Source organism: Gambusia affinis, linkage group LG08 (genome assembly GCF_019740435.1).
Source record: "Gambusia affinis linkage group LG08, SWU_Gaff_1.0, whole genome shotgun sequence".
Classification (NCBI taxonomy): Eukaryota; Metazoa; Chordata; class Actinopteri; order Cyprinodontiformes; family Poeciliidae; genus Gambusia; species Gambusia affinis.
In genome coordinates, this window is record NC_057875.1 from 13,548,295 (window position 1) to 13,569,705 (window position 21,411).

Sequence of the window (21,411 nt, forward strand, 5' to 3'; positions counted from 1 at the left end):
CATGTGGGTTAGAAAAATCAAACCCGCTATTACAGTTTTGCTGATCGTGTTTTGTTCCAGAATAAAATCAAAGTTTAATTTGGTTTGTTGCTTCTACATTTCAAAGTTGTTTGTTTTTTCTGGAGCTTTTCTCTCCAATTCTGATCCATCTGCTGTTCTGCATGTGTGTGATGTCAGGACTGGGCAATCTTTTTTGGCTGCATTCTCATCAACCAGAGTTTCTGAACAGCGGCTTTTAAAGAAAACATGAAATTAGTGGTCACTCATCTCTGCCCACCATGCTATTGAATCATTTATTTACCAGAAATAATTTCAATCAATTTAAAATTCCATGAAGTCAGAACAAAAAAAGATCTCAAAAATGTGAATGCGCCACAGAGATGTTTTTTCACATTCTGCATATCTTGTACCACAATAGAAAGATAAAGACAGTACTAAAAAGTATCACTAAATATTAAAGTAACAAGTTAGTAACTTTTTTCTATGGAAAGCCTGTTTCCTCCTCAAGTCAATTTGTGTTTGGGTACAGCAGCTGTCATAATGAGGTGTCATGTGAGACATGACAAGGAAATGCCACAGCTACTGAGAAAGTGCAGACTAAAAAAGTGGAGAAATTTTGAGGGTTAGTATCTGAGTTTTGTTAGTTATGTGGAGAGGAATCAAATATCTTTGGAAGGGAGAACCCTTTCAAGTCCTTGGATGCTTACTTACAGAAGGATGAACCCAAAAGTCAAAGATGTAGATTTACCCATTGACACATCCAAAAACAGAAACCTGAACTTTTACACTTTAAGGAACTTTATTCCATTTTAACTTCGTTCATCTTCTGAAACATCTTCAGTAAACTACTTTGTCTTCCAAATGTTGGACAGCTGTTGCGGAGTCCTCTCAGCGTCACCGCATAGCAACCGTCACCTAACAAGGATGGTGGGAAGAATCAACTTTGCAAGTGTTCAGCTCATCCGAATGGTAAAGTTAACACCCGGCTCCTCTGAACATTCCCATGCTTGAGCTTGCCATTAACCCCGGTGACCTGTAACTGCGTGTGTTTGTGTGAGTGTGCTCTGTGTGTTTGCATATCAACTGCTCCTTATGTAGTGGAAGGCCAAAGGGACCACACCAGAAGAACAGAGCAGCTCTTCTATTATAAACAACTTTTAAATCAGACACTGTGGAGGAGCAGGAGTTTTTTTCCAACAGATTTCCAGCCAGTAGTGAGTAGCTGTTATTCATTAATCTACAGTGAAAGAGTGCAATCCCTTCTGATAAATCACACATTATTTTATATGAATGCTAGCAAGTTGTTAAATGCATTCAACAATGCATTTAACATAATAAATGTTCCTATTCATTGCGTATTGATGCAGTGTCCTTGCATATCACAGTGTTTCATCTGAGACCCCTTTGATCCCGCCTAATGCCTGTGTGACCTGGGCCTGAACGAGGCATGAGTTGCACATTTCTGTTGATGTATCCAGCCAGTGCACGTTCGGCCTAGTGGAATGTAGCTTTGCATTGCTGAGTGCAGTGCAGATTTATGTTACTGCTGTGGGGTGTGCATGTGGCTAGCAGATGGTGGCACCCTGCATGTCTTTCCTGCATTGTCTCATAACTGCTTACGCAGTCCTGCAGGCCAATCCCTGCAGGATCTTCAGACTTGACTAAAGCACAATAAAATAAGTGGGAGTTTTTAAATACTTTATTACTTCAAGTGTTTGCAGGATGGTTAACATCAAAATTGGTGTTAATAATTCCATCCATCCCACTGTCGACAAAAACACTCATAAAAATATCTTCTAACAAATAAAACCCATTCTCATAGTTAAATGACAGATTGGGTTGAATACGTAAATGATTTATGTGCCAGTATAAAGCAGAATAGAGATTTTCAGCCTAAATGTGTTTTGAGAATGCAGAGATTGTAACAATGTGGTTTACCACAAGATTATCCCGTCAGGGACTGAGATGTAGGTTCTGCAGTTATCAATTAGTCAAATGTTTTGTCATGTAGTGACAATTTGTCACCTCTAAATTTCCAATACAAAAGCTAAAAAATTTTACTTTTGTTTTTAAAGGTAACTGTCCTGTTAAACTCAATGTGAAGACAGGCTTCGCTTCTCACCCACATGCACAACCATTGGCCATCCATGCTGTGCATGGAGTTAATCTAACTTTAATTATCAGTTACAAATTGAATTTTTCTACTTCTGTCTTCCTTTTGCATAAAACCACAAGAAACAAGGTCATACAGTATTCCTCTCTGAGTTCAGGAAAACCAGATAAAGGCAGCTGAAAAGCTTTCAAAAATCCATCACTACAAGATTTAAGAGCTGTGTCAGAGTTCCAAAACCAAAATGAAAGTCATGCCAGTTCTGTGAATCCGATGTTTGACACTGCTTAGACTCTTCTTTCTTGCATCCTGCCTCTGACCCTACCAGGGAAGCTGAGAAATATTTTATCAATTATTTCAAAATTCCTCGTCGTCAGTTGACAAAGTTTAGGTAGTTGTACAGTCAAGTCAAGAAGACATTTGAACACCAGCTGTAGGAAATGTGTGCATGTGCCATTTTTGGAGTTTATGTGTGACAATTCTGACATGAAAAGGTTCAGTGCATATTGCATAAATACATGCTGGCTATGAAGGTTGAAGAAAATCCCCTTTTAACTCCTTACTTAAAAGCTAGTCATTAAGTCCAGCCATTGTAACAGACTTATAGGAATATATTTTAGCTAGCATAAGCATGTGGCACAAATTCATTTACACAGCCTCAAGTGCTGACATATGGGTGCTTACCATTCACACAAACTCATAAAAACAAAATCAGAGTTGAGTGTTCCTTCCCTCACACCTTGAAGTAGCACGAGGTGCATGGATCGCATTTATTGGCAGACGCAGATAAACACACACATGCAATCAGATAAATACACAGCTCCCCCTCCGTTTGCCTACATTTTCCAAGTGTTCCACTTTGCAAATCGGATCCCACTCTCAGAGTCTGGGAATGTGCAACACTGTGGTTTTGTGTCACACTTTCTGCCGCGACTTTGGGAATCACCTCGAGGTGCTCTGATTCATCTCTGTTGGTGTGGGCGTGTGTGTTGTTGTATGTGTGCGTGTATACAATGTTTGAATGCAACACGTAAATGAGACCACAGGGCTCATACCAGTGGGAAGTTGAGGACTCTAAGTGCTGTGACAAAATGCATGTATGCAAATGCGCATGTCCAACCACAAATCCACACATGTGAAATTGCATTCACATGCAATTTCACACACAGTTCATGACAAAAGCAATATTTATCACTGAGGAAAAGCTTGACATATCACTGCATGCTGCTTGTGAGTTTTCTTAACTACTTTTAGAAAAGGAGAGTTCTCCTTTCACTTAGCTCTCAGTCAGAGACTTTATCTAGAGACACTCCGAATATAGTGTCTCCAGATGAATGAGGAAAAAATTAGGAAGTTTGTTCCTCATTCATCATCCTGTATCTCTGCTTAGTAAGCATACTTCCAGTATGACTAAATGGATGAGATGTATTTTTAGCCCACTTCATTAAAAAAATATGATTTTTTTTTTTTTTATGAATTCCCTAAACATCATGGATCAAAAAAGGGGATTGGCAAAGAACCAAAAAAACTCAAGAAAAAAAAAACAAAAGCAACTTTTAGACCCTATACATTTGTTAGTAATGATTTAGAAATTGAAGTAAATGCAACTTTAGTAAGTTTGACATTTGTTATGAACATGTTTTCAGAAGTTGCAAGTGTATTTTAACAAGAAACTGACAGTCTGAGCTCCTACTACTCCTGTTAACAATTCAGTGTCCTACAGCAAAACATACCAATTCATAAATGATCTCTGATCTATCTGTCTAGAAAAAAAATGTGGCTCACTTTTGGCAAAACATCTGTCAGGATCACAAGGGTAGCAGCTTCTTTTAAATATTAAGAATATAAAATCCAGAATTGTGTTTATGTTTGATCTTCTTCCCAACCTGCTGTGGGAACATTCAAGTCTTGCTGCTTCTGAGGACACAGACACTGCTGGATCAAGTGGTAGGGGTTTATGTCTCAGTGAATATCTTCTTCATTTAGAAAAGTGTTTTTTGACCTCTATGTAAATGCTAATGTTGTGTAATGTAATGGCCCAGTCAAAGTTTACCCCTAAATTCAATTAGGAAGACTTGATAAATAGATGTTCACAAACAGTTTCCACCTTACCTGACTGAGTTTGAATGATTTTGCTAAGGAAAGCAATTCATGGTTTGCATGAACATGGTTTGCACATGAACATGCAAATCATGTTCATGTGGTTGCAAGACATATGAAAAAGTTCATAGACATATTTTCACTGTACCTTAATCTTAACAAAAGCAAATCAGTGGAATATCCTAATGTTTGCACTTGGACATGTGCTGAGGAACAGGTGAGGGCTTGTAAGAGTTTGTTTTTTTCAGAAATTGAGAATGTATCTTTCGTAGTGCATACAGCTCTGCCTGAGCACATAGGTGCAAGAAGAGGCACTTGCCAAAATATTTTCCAAAGCCAACTCGCCTTATAAGTAAAACAAAAAACAAAAAAAATTTCTTAAAATGAGTAGTTTGCAGTTTTTACAGTAACTTCTCAAATATGCAGGGAAACAAAGTCTACATTGTACTGCATAATGTTGATTATTGCACTCTTTTATGAAGGCTGTCAAAGAGAAAATGTAACAAAAATACAGACCAAATCAAGTAAAATGAAAGGAGACTTCAGTATAAAAATAGGAATGAAAATTGTTGTCAGAAATGGGTCCAAAAATAACAGGTTAGAAGATGTAATTGACCAATGAAATCATACCACCACCAGTCAACTCCAATCCCTGCCATAATGCAGAGATGCATTGGACAAAAAGAAGGAACAAGGGGAATAATGTGGACTGAAAAGTCTGGCGATATGGTTTTAATTGAGCAGCATTTACAGGATGACTAAAGGATTCTTCACCAGGCCAGAATAGCTGTCAGAAAGCAGACAAGGAACTCCTTTACTTCTTTCCACCACGGACATCCTTTTCCTTGGCGAATGTTTAATGCCTTTGGCTACAAATGACACTGATTAGCTTTTCTGATTTAGACAGCCAGTGTTTTCAGTTTCTGTCAAACTCCACATGTACATTATACTGTTCCCGGAGGATTCTGGATCTGCATCTGTACATCTGCATTCCTGATGTCCTGTTGCATCCAATCTCATAAATCAATCAATTTGCTTTTAAAAGATTTTACAGGAATACCGGGTTAGACGCTTTGTGTTGGAAACAAGATTTTAGTCGCTGGCTCCTGGAATTGTGTCTCTTCCTCCCTCGTCTATGTAATTGTGCTTCTTTTGTCATTTTCAGTCAAAAAAGACGGATAATAGTTGGCAACACTGTAGATAACCAAAGTTTATAGCATTACTACTGCAGAGTCTGACTCACAGCAAACACACAGACTTCCTTTTCCACTCGGAGGTGGAACGTAGTGATCTGAGCTAATTATATTGAACACTTCAAGCATTTGGCAGAAAAGTGTGTGATGTGCGCATGTTATGCCAATAAAAAGATCATATCAGCACATGCCACTTCTCAGTTTATATTGTGCATTGATCTAACAAAGCTCTCCACAGGCCAGGACCCACACACAGTGCAACATTCTTGTCTACTGCACTCAGACAAGCTGATGGCAACACCTGGCAGAATACTTTTGCTTTTACACAGGGGGAATGCCACATTTGGCAGGAGTAAGTATGATTTTCCACCTTTTAAATGAATGCTGTAGTTAGGCTGGCACAAGGCAGCAGACTGGCATGACAGGGCAGGCTCTGGGAGGGGAAGGAAATGTGAGGAAGACAGGTTGGTCGATAGGGGCATGTAAATTTGGGGAGGGCAAGGTAATTTCTCTGCAGATGCAGTGAGCCTGTCTGTCTGCTCTACCTCTGTCTCGATATACGGTCGTGTACCACACCCTGGAAGCACTTTTCTCTTTAAGGTGTCAGCAGTGGGATGAAAGCTGCAGGGCTACAATTGCTAGATAAATATGATGACGGAAACAAAAGCATAAGGGGCATGTAGAAGCCAAATGTTAACAGTATCAACAAGTATAAACAGAGTAAATGCTGCAGCTATGTTATAATATCTGAAGACAGATTTTAAGCCAGCATGCAAAAAGCTCCTGAATTAATCTTCTATGCTTGATTTCCATGTCTTGTCTTTTTCTAGATAGTAACAATCTTTGTGACTGTGACAGCAAAGCTTGCAAGTAGCCCATATTGTGTCCAGATGAGATCCTGACTCTCAGTGGTTTTTCTGTCCTTCAGTGTGTGTCCACTGCTAATACAGCCAAACAATTTCTCACTGCTGGAGCTTTATCAAAAGTTGAAATGAAAGCTGACTAAAAATTCATCTCATAAATGTGCAAAACCGTTTCCACCCATGTTGACAGATGTTCACTGTGTGTTTAGTCCCGCTCCACACAATAAGTCATGCAGACACCAAACTGTAAAAAGCAAAGCTGTCAAACACACGCCAACACTGATCACTGACACAAGGATGGTTTGCACTCTGAAATATGAATAGCAAGTTTCCATAAGTGAAATTCAAAGGAAAAATCACAAATTTGGCCTCACAGATACTCGTGCACATACAAGCAGAAAGAAAATCTGTCAAAAGTTGTTACCCTTTGCTTGTGCAGCACGGTGATTTCTTCAAACTCCAGCACATCAGGTGTGTGGCAGTCACTCCTCTCCTTCCTCTGCCTCCCTTCCCCTCACTCACTTCTCAACCTGTAGTTATCGTGTGGCACTAGTAGCACTCAGCTGTAGTGTGTAGAGAACTAAGACAGTGGGGAAAAAGGAGGAGAGATGGGAGGGATAGAAGGACAAATAAGTCCTGCCCAGACTGATGATAGAGACTTCCAAACAAAACGCCCTCAGGAGAGAAAAGATTAGAAAACTTCACTATGCTTGAAATTCAACTTTCTCATCACTTTGCTCTTTTCACTCGCTTCTTTTACCAGCTTCATTTCTCTTCTGTTCCTTTGTCTCAGTAAGTTTTCCTAAAACCAATTTTGCCCTCCTGATGTTCTGCCAATCCATAAACCACAATGTCTGCCTGCCTTCTTGTCTGCCTCTGTAACTCAAAAAATCTCTCCCTCTCCCTCTCTCTCTTTCTGTTGTTTTCATCTAAATTTACCTTTATTTCTTCACTTTTTCCAACCGGCTTTCCATTTTGCACTTGCATACAATGCTTATACTACGCATCTTTCTGTCCCAATTACTTATCACTGCTCTCATAACCTGTTGTGTAGATGTATAATAAGACACACCTGCTGCAAGCAACAGGGAATTAGAACTATTAACTTAACAGTGCTAACTCTAAATTACATCCAACATTGTGTGTGGTATTTCAAAAGGGCTTGTGCTCAGTCCAAAATATTTTGCATAAATGATAAAAGTAGTGTATCGAATAAACTATAATTCACTTTATGTTAGGATGATATTACACCATGGTTCGTAGAAAAACTTGGGATCAGCATTCAAGTGCAGTTACAAAGAAAAGTGTCAATTTTGAAGAAATAGCATGACATAAACAAATCAGTCAGATATTGTAGCTAAAGATAATTGTTTAGTGGACACAAAACACTGCATATCACCTCAAACTCATCATCTCCATCTCAAACTCACCATCTCCACTCACAATCCCCACAGCAAAATACTGCTGTAGGGATTGTGAGTGGAGATGCTGTGGGGATTGATCTGAGGAGCAGGTCCTAGAAGGCTTGTGAAGATAAAAGATCAAATGAATGTGGCAAAAGATGGGAAAATCCTGCAGAACTATTTGTTTCCATCTGCAAGAAACAGCTGTAGTCGGAAACAAAGTGGGTGTTCTGGAGTGGCCTAATCAAAGTCAAATTTTGTTGATCATGATTTCTTTGTCAAAGTAAATTTAGATTTAAAATACCTAAGAGGGTATATAGCTTTAAAAGGCACAGTCGTTCTACCTTCTTTGTGTCTATAATTGTTCTAACTGTTCCTCAAACCTATTTGTTTACATTGCTTTCACAGAGATTATTGCTAATCAATCAAATCTTACCATCTACAAGAAGAAGGAAAAATGGCAGTGTGATGCACACAAGTATGCCATTAACTCTACATATCCTTGAGATTTTCTTCCCAGAATGGCAGAAGTTCAGCTTGTTTGTTGGGAGGAAAGTTCTTATGTTAGAGCCAATTTTACTGGGAGTTTCAACTTGGACCCTGACCTTGTTGAAGTGAAGAAAATATGAGCAAAAATAGAAAAAGTACTATAAATCTATGTTTTAGTTGTTCATTGAAAAAACATGATTTGCCACTTGTCACAACTTTGTAATACTTAATAGAAATGAAGGCTTTAGAGAAAAACAGAGACAGGAAAAGCAGGTTTCCAGTCCAGCTGTTTAGTCATCTCCCAACTTGATGTAGAGATAAACCAGAACACTTCTGACGTCTTACAGATCGTGTTAACTCACATCAGGTGTTTTAAGATAATAGGCCAAATAGAACAGCACTGAGCAGGTTAAAATTCTGGGTCAACAAGAACAACAAGACAATCATCTTGACCAGCTTTACCAGGATACATGGGATATTTCCATAATCACTATCAGCCACAACCTCTGTGTTCTTATCTTTGTTCTCATGCACTTTCCCTCTACAGACGGAGATAACTGGTGTATGATCACTTGTCTCATTCTCCCCCATGTTCCCAGGGAGTACTACTAGAATCAAAGTTGAGTGGTTGAGAACAGAAAGTGATTCAGTGCTCAAATGATGAGAAAAATCTTGTTTACAGCAATGGGGGCTTGACCTATGAGTCACTGTAGTCTTTGAGACTTTCACTAAGATTCATCTTTGCTTTCTATTCCTGTCTTTCATTATTCCTGCTTGTTTAGTTAAAAATACCTAATTTAGTAAAAAAAAAAGAAATAGTTGCTGGTGTTGTAAACTTAATTGTATTAGGACTGTTCTATGACTGTGTGTGTTAGTCTGTGTGTCTGGTGACACTTGCGGTGACAAAGTGCTTGACACTCTTCAAGCTAAAAGGCTAGCTTTTGTTAAAAATAAATTCAGTGACATTTCTTTCATGGTTTTTAGTTGAATCCAATAGCCTATGAGTTGAATCTCACCTAAAATCTAGGCAGAGGGCAGGAGGGAATATTTCTCAAATATTGTGTTTTGAGAGCCAATTTGATCAGTCATTTGCTGGTATAATCCCATTGTAATTTTTTAATTTTTTAAAATAATCTTTAAATAATCTTTAGAGGCCATAATAAATATTATTATGACTGCATTATTATAGGGAGGCATGATGGCATCCCTTTAGGTGCTAAAAAGCATTTTTGCTTCGGATGAAACCATTCATACAGCAGTTGAACTACAAATCGTACGGTAATTTATAAAATAGATTACACAAAACAATTAAATTCAGTATTTAGTGCCAAGCAAAATCTGATGTTTTTCTCAGTTTTCATAGCAACAACCCAAAACCTCAATATAGTTTAGTGGAACGTCATTTGACAGATTAATTGGGATTTGTAATTTCATGTTCAAAGTACATAACTATAAAGGTATGTACTTTTCAGAGGTTTGAGAATGTAAGCCCATAGAGTATAATATACACTAGTGTTCAAATGAGTAAATATCAGATGTTCAGCACATAATGATCTATAAGCTACATAACATTCCTCATCCTTCTAGTCTTGGTCCAGTGGCAGAGAGGAAGTGCACAGAGCAGAGGGTGGAGAATTTCTTATGAAATAGAGCTGAATAATAAGAGGAAAAGTGAATAGAACAAGGGTTTTCAGAGTATAATAATAAAAAAAATATACAATTATACAGCCCCAACATTTCAACAGCCAGACTGCATCTCTGGATGAATGAGACATCCTGACAAGGTGAGCAATAAAGGCAAAGCCACAAAAGTTTCTATTAAAGAAGTAGTGTTAGGTATTTCAGAGGCATATTATGTCATTTTATAGTATAATCAAGAAATTTTGTTATATCAACACAACCCACAGTTCTTCTTAAAACTGATATTGGAATTTTGAAAACACAAGCTCCTCAAAGTATTCCTAGAGCATTTTGAATTGTGTGGCAAAGTGGCTCTTTAGATTTCGCCCTAAAGTAATCCACCTACGTACCTGTAAATTGATAAAAACTAAATATAAGTAGTTAGTTCCTACAAATAACACTTTTTAGCTCATGCATGTCCTTCAAATGTAGCCTAAACAAAGATTGCCTAAACATCTTTCAAACACATTCATGCATCAATAGATACGTTTATGTGAACGTCTTTTCTGTTTTCACTTTTTAGTAACAGTTCTTGTTTAGACAGAAGGCAACATAATGGTTTCTATCTCTAGTCAAAGAAAATGTCTTTCAGGGGAGCTGCTGACACGTCTCTGCTGGTGTTACAGCGAGAAAGGGAAAATCATTGAAAAGGAAAATCATAGTTTATGGAAATCTGTTTTGAATATCAAACTAATTTCTATTCCATATAAAAGCACGTTACAAATTACAAATCTACGCCGTCATAACCAGTGGAGCCATGCCTGTGCCAGCTCTCAAGAAATACTTAATTTATTCTGGCAATACCAGTGTTTTGTTTTTGACAGGAAAATGAAGTTGGCATTTTGGATACAACTCTAGTTTTAGGAGCATGCATTGCCAATTCTACTATGTGCTTATTTCCTTTATTCCTTTATTTATGCCAATCTATTCCCCAGACTGTTTTTGATAATGCAGTCCTCTCATTTTCAGGTTAGCTTTGCAGTGAAAGCAGCTGCTGACAGTGTTGGAATAGTATTTTCTTTTTTCTTGCAGGATTTTCTGCCATTAAATCAGTTCTTTCCACTATCTGCAGGGATGTGCACATGTGCTTGCTTTTACAGTACAGCTATTAGGAGAGCAGTATATCTGAAAAATTAGTAGCCAAAGGATCCCCCATACTGGTTAGATTTTCCCAAAAGCATAGTCAAAGAAGAGATGCACAACTTTTTGTTCTCTGAGATTACTTAAATTACTGCAAACTGAAAGTTTATCATGGATTTTTTTTATCTTTTACACTGACAGTGAAATATTACTGTCTACACTACCTTAAAGCTTGTATAGACCCTGAATTTGAGGTGCTGTATGACTTCGATCAGAACCATGTTTTCTTTAGCGCACTGGGGTCCCACATGACTCAACATGTGGTTAAGAATGGCTGAAGCGAGCAACATGATAAATGGCTTGAAGGGAAACACTCACTGGAAATTCTGCATTGCAGTTCCAGTTAGTGTTGTGCTTACCAGGATCCACAGGGGGCATGACAAGTAACATAAGGGATGAAGGTAGTGTGTGGAAAATAGTGATATCTTATTTCATGGTCTTTTGGAAACATCAGCATTGACTAGAATTATTTAGTCATCACAAGTAAGGATCTCCCAGGACAATACATCTAAATATTGAACATGCATGTTTTTTTTTTTTAATTAAAAGGTTTGCTCAAATGTTTGACTAGAACTGTGTCAAAAATTGCAAATAATCAAATGGCAAAAAAAGAATAAGCAATCTCTTTTTTTTCTGACATGCATTACTCCCAGTTACAAAACCACCAGACAGTACTGAGATTTAGCTTCTTTTCTGGCAACAACGTTCCCACTTGTTGGAACATTTGCACCATTTTTCTTCAAAGAATGAAAGACAGGTGCTTCAAATAAATAAAAGCCTGCAAGGTACCCAATGATCATGACCTCATCATATGCCACAAAGTTACTGTGAAGTGCAGTAAACCGTCAGTTCATGCTCGTATACTGCTGCCAAATCAGGACAGACTTAAAAGATTCCACAAAAGCAAAGTGTAGCATAGTTTTGAGAATGATAAATTACTAAAAATCCATCTCATAAATAGTCTATAGGCAGAGAAATTAGAAATCTAGCCCTCAAGCTAAAAGACATGCATGCGCATTACAAGGGTCATTTCAGCAGATAATGAGTGGAATCCAAGCCCAGCGGTGATGAATTCTTCACTGGGTGACTGAACTAAAAGGCAAGGCTAAAGGTATAGATGTGTTTTTGCAGAGGTGAATATACCTGTGTGATACAAGAATAACAAAGGTAAGATTTAACTGCACTGAGGTAAATTAGCAATGCTTTTATTAACACCTGCCTTATTCCAGCTGAAGGAAAGATTATATGTGACAGAACAACACAAATTAGTGCATGGTTGAACCTGTCTGACAAAAATTATATATATATCGAAAAATTACGGCATGCATTTCCTTTCTTCAGTCAATACTTTCTAGAAATATGTTTCACTTTCATTTATATCTCCTGTATTTTAAGGTATTCGTTTGCCATATTTGTAAAGGCTGAAATTTGTTCTCAATCTTGCCACAGATTCTCAACTGCTTTTAGGCCGGAACTTTGACTGAGCCATTCTAACACTTGAGTAAGCTTTGACCTAAATCATTCAATTGAAGCTCTGTTTAGGCTGGTTGTCCTGATGGAAAGTGAGTATTTTCACCAGTCCAAAGTCTTCCCAGGCTCTTGTGAGTTTTATCGCCCTGCATTTAGCTCCATCCATCTACTCTTTGTCCTAATAGGAAAAATATCCCCCACAACATGATGCCACTACCAGTACGTTTCACAGAAGGGAAACATCCTCTGATATTTCCATGAAGAATGAAAAGTTCTACATCAGTTTCTGTGGCTGGTCATGTCTTTGTACGTTTTAAGTAGTGCCATATTCTTTTGATTTTTAATTTAACACTATTGTGAGATAAGTTCAAAACTTTAGAATATTGATAACAACAGCTGCAGAACAAGGGGAGACATAAACTTAGACCAGAATCACAGCATTTTTATAATATTTTAATATGACTTAATATACTGCAGATTGCATACTAAAAAGTAGAACGACTTGGCACTGAGCAAAACGCATCACAGTTAGACACTGCCACCACCATGCTTCATAATCAAGATTGCATGATCAGGATGTGAAAGTTTTTTTCCACACAGCATTTCCCTACTGAGGAACAATAACGAATATTTCTATCATATTCTATTTTGAATAATGCCCAAAAAATATAAATTTAGATCAAAGCACACTTTTTCTTGTCTTCATACAAGACAACTGCTTAATGGGAAAAATGTTTATTTTTGACATTTAATCAGAACTTTCCTCCTGATTTTATTATGCAAAACCTAGAAGCATAAAAGTAATGTTACAGTTTGTAGATTTATTATCTCTACCCATTGGGTTGAGGAAGGGTACACTCTGGTAAGGTAATCAATGCATCACAGACTTGTACAGGATAAACAAGAATACAACCACGAACTTGGTGCCCAATAAACCAACCATACATGGTTTTCTATTGTGTGAAGAATTCAGAAAAGAACCTAAGTGCAGGTGAAACATGAAAATGACACCCAAAAAGACCCAATCAAGGATTCAACTCAGGACCTTTGTGCAATTAACAATGCTAACAACTGCTTCACCAGTCAAACAATATGTCAAAATGCATTGAAGAGTGTTTCTTTTTAAAGCATGTACTTGGAGTGTAACTTACTATTTTGGATGTATACACGGAAATTATACAATGAGTTTTTATGAAGCCACATTTGCTAGCAGCACATATATTCAGTATACTACCCCTGAGAAAGGTCAAGCATTGATTTTTTATCTGTGTGTTGCACAGGAAATTTTTTTGTGTTGCATAGGATCATCTAATGTGAAAGTTTCATAAAATAATTTCATACTAGGAAGAATTTAGGATCACTGCTGGAACGAATGTGCATGTTTTTAATCAACACTTACAATCTTGTTTATTACTTGCTAGTAAACAAGATTGGAATAACCTGATGAAGGGTTTCTTCAGGTACCAGCACTGTCATCTTTTTGTGACTTTGCAGTCTCTTTAGTCACCCCCTGCTGTGCTCATGTGGGGGCGAATGTTGTCGGACAGGATGGGGATGAGACAGAAGGGGATGAGACAGAAGAGGATGAGGAGGACGTGCAACCTAAATATGGCTCTTTCAGCCTCAGCCACAGGGAGACAGAGAAGGGGACCACAGACCTCAGTAGCGTGCAATTATCCAAAACAAGAAATTCAAGCCAACCTCCTCTCACTGAGACTCGCGACAAGACTATTACAGAATAAAGCCAAAGCACGATTTTGATGTCCTTGACCTTTACAAAACACACACTCTAGTTGTTGTAAACACATAATGTTCTGCAGAACAGTTTTACAGACTGCAAGGTGCTGCAGTATGGTGAACAATCTCAGTGTAAATACCTCATTTTTCTTATGGGACCTGGGAGACATTAATGTAGCTAAATATATCCTACAAATTACATCATTACCACCTGCCTTAGGTGAATAGCCAAACCCCAATAACACTGTGCATTTAAGAATGCACTTTAAGCCATGTAACTTTTGACAAAGTTACACTCTGTTAAAAGTGTACCCTTCCTCAGATAAGATAAGGGCTCCTCTGCCTTTGGAGTAAGTAATGGGAGTAAAATGTTAAAGGCTGCCTGTAGCTGGTACCATGTGGCATTCCTAAGGACCAAGGGCTTTCTGAGGTACCGAGTACTGCAGAGTACAAGTGCTTATGGGTGGCTTTCCGTGGCACCTGAGAAGGCCACATGTGAGCTACACTTCATATAGCACCTAAAGTGACCTATTGTTTGCATAAATGAAGCAAACTAGATCAGAAGGTTCCATTTCCCACTGGACCTGGAGGACATCCAGCTACAGGAGATCCATCCAGGCTGCAGGCTTGAAGAGGCTCACTCCTTTAGGGAGGCCCTGAAAGGGAGAGAGATGAAAGGCTGGCCAGTCGGTACACACTTGAGTGGATGCGGGTGTGAACATGTTACAGATGAGAGAAGACGCCTGAAAACCATCTGGGGTTATGTAATAATACTGAGGTCAGATCACAATAATACGGACATACTGTAGAAATCAGGGCAATGCTTAAAGATGGTAATCTCACATTCAAAGCAATCTCTTGGTTTGACAAACTTAAACATAAGTGCTACTAGGTTGCTGTGAATCACAGGTAGGAGCTAGTATGTAAACCAGAGAATAAAGTGAAATGTGCCATTTTTTTCATATTGCAAATTACATATTTTCAATATGCCAAATAAAAAATGCATATTATTTTGAAAATATGCATTTTTGGCACCCAAAAGTGATTTGCTTGAACTCTTGTCTCACCTATGGTGCATTTCAAAAATCAAATATAGGTAAATTATACATGTTAAATACATTTATATATTTTCAGATTAAAAATCCTTGAACTGATCCATATATTCATGTTGAGTTTTAAATAGAACTTGCAAAAGTCCCAGATGGAAAGAATGGATGGAGGGATGGATAGAAAGACTAACAAAACGCCATAGACGCATACTAAAGCTATAGTTATCACATAGGAAGTGTTCTACTTTAATAACCAATCTCTTAACGTATATAATGACAAAAAATTATATTTTCTAAATGATACAATAAAATTGGTGTGTATATTAACATGAGCCTCGTATCAATCAATCAATCAAATTTTATTCGAATAGCATATTTCAGCAGCAAGGCATTTCAAAGTGCTTTACATCACATCAAACACAGAAACACAATGCAACATAGAATCAAGAATCAAAACTTGTAGTAGTAGTGCTAGGACATGTGTTGTTGTTTTTGTCTATGATCATATTTCACCACGAAAGCATAGTTTTAAGCCTCTAGTTAACTTTCCTATTGCTTGTACTGCAATAGTGCTCAAGGGAAAGGAATGACAAGGATCTTTTCAGCAACATTGACAGGTGAATGCATTTGGCAAACTGTAAATGGAGCTTCAATGTAAAATGAAATGTACTCAAGGACCATTTTGTTTAATTTATGCTTAAGGTGTGGAAAGTTGAGACTAAAGGTGTTGCTGATTTCCTGTCACTGCAGAGATGAATGACGAGACGAAAGAAGACAAAGAAAGCTGAAAGCAACAGGTCTTTACGTAAGTTGATGGAACAAGTGAGGTGGAATGAACTGGAATAGATATGACAATATGTCTTTAAATTACCACTGGTACGACAACATACAGCCGATAAAATCAAAACTAGTTAGTGTGGCATTAGGTAATCACATGGTCCTGAAAGCTTCTAGGATGTAAAATGTAGTGAGATAGTAAAATCTCAGATACCTGTTAGTGGTTCCAACATTATGTTTTGGCTACATGATCAATGATAACTTACATTTACATGATATTTGGTCAACAGTAATAAAATAATATACTAGACAATAATAGCATCTGGGAGTGGAGTATAAAAATAAATGATAATTAAATCTGATTTTCAAAATCTTATCGTTCCAAATTAAATTAAACAATGCCCCATGAACAGTTCATGGGGCATTGTTAAATCATTATCTGACATTATCGAGAAAGAGCCATGGTACCGTAGGAGGAGCTGCAAAAATCCACAGCTCAGGTGGAGAAATCTGTTAGCAGGTCAACTATAAGTTAAACACTGTAAAAAGATTCCATTTATGAAACTTTGAAAAGAATAAAAAACATCATTGAAGGAAAAAGCATAAGAAGTTATGTTTTGCCTTGTAGGACAACATGTTAATCAAAACACTGTAAATTTGTTAAGGTGATATTTCAGTTTAGTGCATTTACAGGCCTTAAGGTTTGACTCCACATTTCTGATTAAATATTTGGAGACATTAGTAAAGGCTACTCATTAACATGACTTTGCAATAACCACACCGGGGGAATAATCCTGCACAAATCTCAATAATCTCAATAATCTCACATTCAATGCATAGTTTCATTCATTGAAAAAATTTTATGTAGCATGGGCCGTGTGACATTGTTTAAATATCTCACCTAAATACCCAGAGGTCGCTGACATAATGTATCTATAGACATTCATTACATTGCCCTTCAAACGTGCCTTGAATTCAGAAAAGCATTCAGCTTTCATTGTTGTGTTACTCTCTGTGGTCACCTTGCAGCTCATAAAATCAAAAGCTACATAAAGACTGTAATTTTGCAGACGTGTAATTTACCTGTTTAGGTTTCTAGCTTTAGCTTAACCCTGGAGATGAAATTATGTCCAACTTAGCAGAGCAAAGCCTGTTAGAGCAAAAATCTAGGGAAATTTGTTTGTAGGTATGTTTCAAACTAGCAGACCACTTGTTCATTACTAATATTAAACAAAAGTGTAAGTGTGCGAGTCTGGTGGTGAAACTCGGTTTCTCTATCAGGACCCCCAACTCGATCTAATCACGTCAGTCACGCAGCATACTTTCAACCTGGGGAAGGAAGACAAAGACACTGTAAAACACCACTCCTTACCCACGGTGTTTTTCTACTGCTTACACTGACAGGTACTGCAAACTTCAATGACAAAGCAATCCAAATGGTATAAAATATGTTAAAGAAGAGATCCAATTGTGAACAAAGAGCATTTGTAAACTTTTTGCTGAGTTATCTATGTTAAAATTAAACTAAGACAAAGATTAGACTGTGAAATGCACATAAATCATTTTTATAGGAAGAAGTAATTCATTTTCATTTACAGCATATCCACTAATATTGGTACATCTCAGAGAGTTAAAATATAAACAAAAAGGTATTTCAGCAATTTAACTCAAGAAGTGAAACTTGTACATTTTTTTTAAATAAGAAAAAAAAATATTTCTTTTTCAAATTTCCAGGATTATGGCTAAAATTCAGTCTCAGAAAATTGGAATATCACATAAGAAAAACATTTTTATACACAAATGTGTTTTCTTATTTAGGGATGCTCTGATAAGGTTTTTGGCTGCCGATTCCAATCACCCATGAGGTCGATCTCTGCCGATCACCTGGATTGGCTGCCAATTTTCACTTTAGGTATAAATGCTGCTATGTGATCTGACAAAATGGTAAAATGATCTGGCAATAAATTCACCTAATTTAGACATAAAATATTTGCAGGCACAATACAGCAGCTATTTAGTCAAAAGGACAACTGAAAAAAATGCAATCAGTACAACAATATTTAACAATAAGGCTCTCAGTACCATAAATTATGCATAAGTCAAATAAATGTCACAACACTGCCTGTGTCAAATAATGTTAAGAAAAAAAATCATTCAGAGTCAAATGCAGGTTGAATCAAAATATACAATCCTGAGTTACTGAATCGAAACTTCCTAAGAGCGTGGCTAGTTGATTAATGCTGGTTCTGATTGGCTGTTTCTGACTGAGGATAGTAATTATGCAGAATACAGAAGGGAGAGGAGATAGATGTTTTTTTCAGAAATTATCTCATCTTATTGCATAGTGAAAGTTTTAATACATATGTAAAAAAAAAAATGTTTGTTTAAGTTACATGCTGCAGCTTTAAGCACACAGTGGCGCAAAAAGTGGGTATGAACTGTAAGCAACGCATAGGGACGCTGCACTAGAGGGGCCGCCAAAATTATGTGGGGATTTTTTTTCTCGTCGGCATTTTCTGTATTTAACAGCTATTTGAGCATGCATGAAATGATCACAGTCTGTGATTGTCCTTGGTTCACAGTTTTAAGGGAATTGTGAAGTAAAGTTCATACATGACTTGGTGCCTAGTGGCACTACAAAATGTACTGATACCTCATTTAATAACTTCACTCTCAGTGGGACGTTATTAACACTGTACTTAAAATCTACTTTTAAGTGCATCTTCTGTTTTGTTTTCTGAGCAAACTCACCTGACCCACACACAACGGATCTATGGAGTGTGACTAATAAAGCAACCTGGTCTTCCTTAACACATCAGCTGATCCACTGGCAGACCACCTCTCAAATGCTGCAATGATTAATTGATTTATCTATTGATTGATTTAGCTTTGCATGCTTACAGTACATAGACATACATGTCAGCAGCTGATATTCTAGCTTTAAAAAATGTTTCTATTGATCTACTCTTTTAGGTTGTCATAAGTTGCAAACCCTAAACCTTCAAATGTACTGAAATAAACACTTACAATACGTCACTCGATGTGTAATGAATTTTCATTAAATGAGCTTGAGTTTTTGAACTGTGCTACAGCACAATACAATACATCCATCCATCCATCATCTATGCACCCTTGTCCCTAATGGGGTCGGGAGGGTTGCTGGTGCCTATGTGACTGTTAGTATTTTGGCCTATGTCGTTAATTTCCAATGAGAGCTTCAGCTCCCATGTGACTCTGTCCAATTGGATAAACTTTACATTGACATGAAAAATGCAAGTAAGTTCATAACACTTAGAATACATCGACCAAGAATGTTTGCAACCTAAAAGTTACCTCGATATTGACCACACTGATAATACATTGACAATATATTCAGGATACTCTACAGCCCCAGCTGGCATAAGCAAAAAAAAATGTAAAAAAAAAAAAACTGTATATGGGATTTTAAAGGTTTTCACACGCTGCTAAGAAAACCTTGGCAGCATGTAAAGTTGACGGAGAAGTCTTCAGAAAATCTACTTTTAAGTGCATCTTCTGTTTTGTTTTCTGAGTAAATTTCCATTACATAAACATAAAGAAGACATAAAATGCAAACATTTACAAATTCTGGATCTCTCTGTTTGGCTACAAATTGTACTGAACTCCCAGTCTGTTCATTTTAGACAGATCAGCATCAACATCAAAAGGACTTTACCCAGGGCAAATAAAATGTACTTAATGAAAAAATGATTAAATTCTGAACTTGTGATGGGATCCTTTCAGTTACTGCACCAGGTCAAAAAAAATTAACTTAAAGGTTCATCAAGGTTCATCAATTCAAGATGATGAACCTTAAATTGATGAGGGATTAACTCTGCTCTTTATTGGTGAAAAACAAGTCATTGTAATTCTTCAAATATGTACCCAGAAATGAGATGTCCTTGAAGGATTTCTCTCACTCTCACTAAAGTAGAAAATAGCAGCTGAAGTTCATGCCTTCAGTGATAAGTTAAAAAGTTTAAAAGCAGGCCACATGTGAACATGGGTTAAATGAGAATCCATTTTCTCTCCATGTGTGTATGTCACATACATTCATAAAGATCCATGAATGGAGCAATTTTACATTTTAAATTACTTTTACTGTTTCCATATTACATTCAGTATTGACCAAAGAAGTGAATCACTTATCAAGACTTCTATAAGAGCCGCAGGCTGATCAGGATAAGGGACATGCAGCAGATGGACTTGATCCAAGTCACAATAACTGATGTACATTTATTCATTGACACCTATGTTAGGCTTTCAGTCAGCTTCTAAAAGGATATTCCTGATCATCGTAAACATGTCAGATCTTATTTGTTGAGCTACTCTGAAAATAAATATGTGAAAAATTAATCCTATAATAACCAGGACTCCGAATTGTCATTGAACCAAGTTAATTGTTGCAGACTGAAGATCTTAACTCATCTAAAACTTCTTCTAACAAGTTTTCACATCAAAAAGGGGGAGAATAAAATGTCATATTTGTTGAAAATCTGTTGAAAGTTTCTTTATGTAAAAGAATGACAGCTTCCTCTCCACTGTTGCAACATGCTTGATCAGGTGAGAGACTGTGAGATTCAGTATTATTTGTTTGGCTTCCCTTAATAGAGAAATTGTACAAACTGACTTTGTATAACACTCAATGTAAATTCATCATTACGCTGTATGTAATGATGAAATATTCTGAAGGAAATTACTTGAACTGAAACTGGATTTGCATGACGTATAACTGCAAATGAACTGGGCCTGTTTGCAAAACAGCTTGAGAAAGCACCTAATATAATGTTGCACTGTATAAATAAACAAGAGAATTAAGTTGATGCTTGTCTTTTCATTTATGTTTACTATAACAAACAAGCTTACTGCTTACTTTAAGCTCGGCAGAAATTATTCCCATGATGTGGCACAGTGACAACAGTTTGTTTTTAAACTAAATGATTACAAAGTACAACAGATTATTCCCCCCAAGACATTATCAATAAGAGTCTACAAACTTTGCCCTCAATCAGTTTTTTTTTCAGTCTAGATATAACTGCAGCACATCTTTGGTTATTTGATTATGTAACTCAATTTATACTACTTCTATTCCCTACTGATAGATTATGCTTCCAATGGTACAGGGACAAAGGCTATATGCATTAGCTTAAAACTGAAATGCAAATGTTGCATCATGGCTGCAAATGAAAAGCAATTAAAACCTGCAACAGCGACATAAAAACCTAAAGGCCACTCAGTTGGTGAGTGGGAAAAAACTGTTGTGGATAAGCCTCTGAGAGAACTAAAGAACCGAGCTCAAAAGTGTCCACACTGCCTCTGACGTTTTTTAACCTCTTTTTGTGGCTTTGAAACCTCATGTCTTTGGCCTCCAGTCACTCTCTA

At 37.1% G+C, this 21,411-nt stretch overlaps 1 protein-coding gene across 4 annotated transcripts in view; it reads right to left on the minus strand.

The window, feature by feature from the left end:
* The window catches only part of LOC122835340 (zinc finger protein 469), a 243,791-nt gene that overhangs the window by 66,714 nt on the left and 155,666 nt on the right, over positions 1-21,411 (minus strand). Inside the window, exon 1 of one of the 4 annotated variants that reach the window (XM_044124334.1) lies at positions 6,691-6,778. The exons of the other annotated variants lie outside the window; for them this stretch is intronic. The gene's annotated coding sequence lies outside the window, so the exon portion shown is untranslated. Of the gene's footprint in view, positions 1-6,690; positions 6,779-21,411 lie in introns of those variants that run through there. 4 annotated transcript variants of the gene reach the window in all.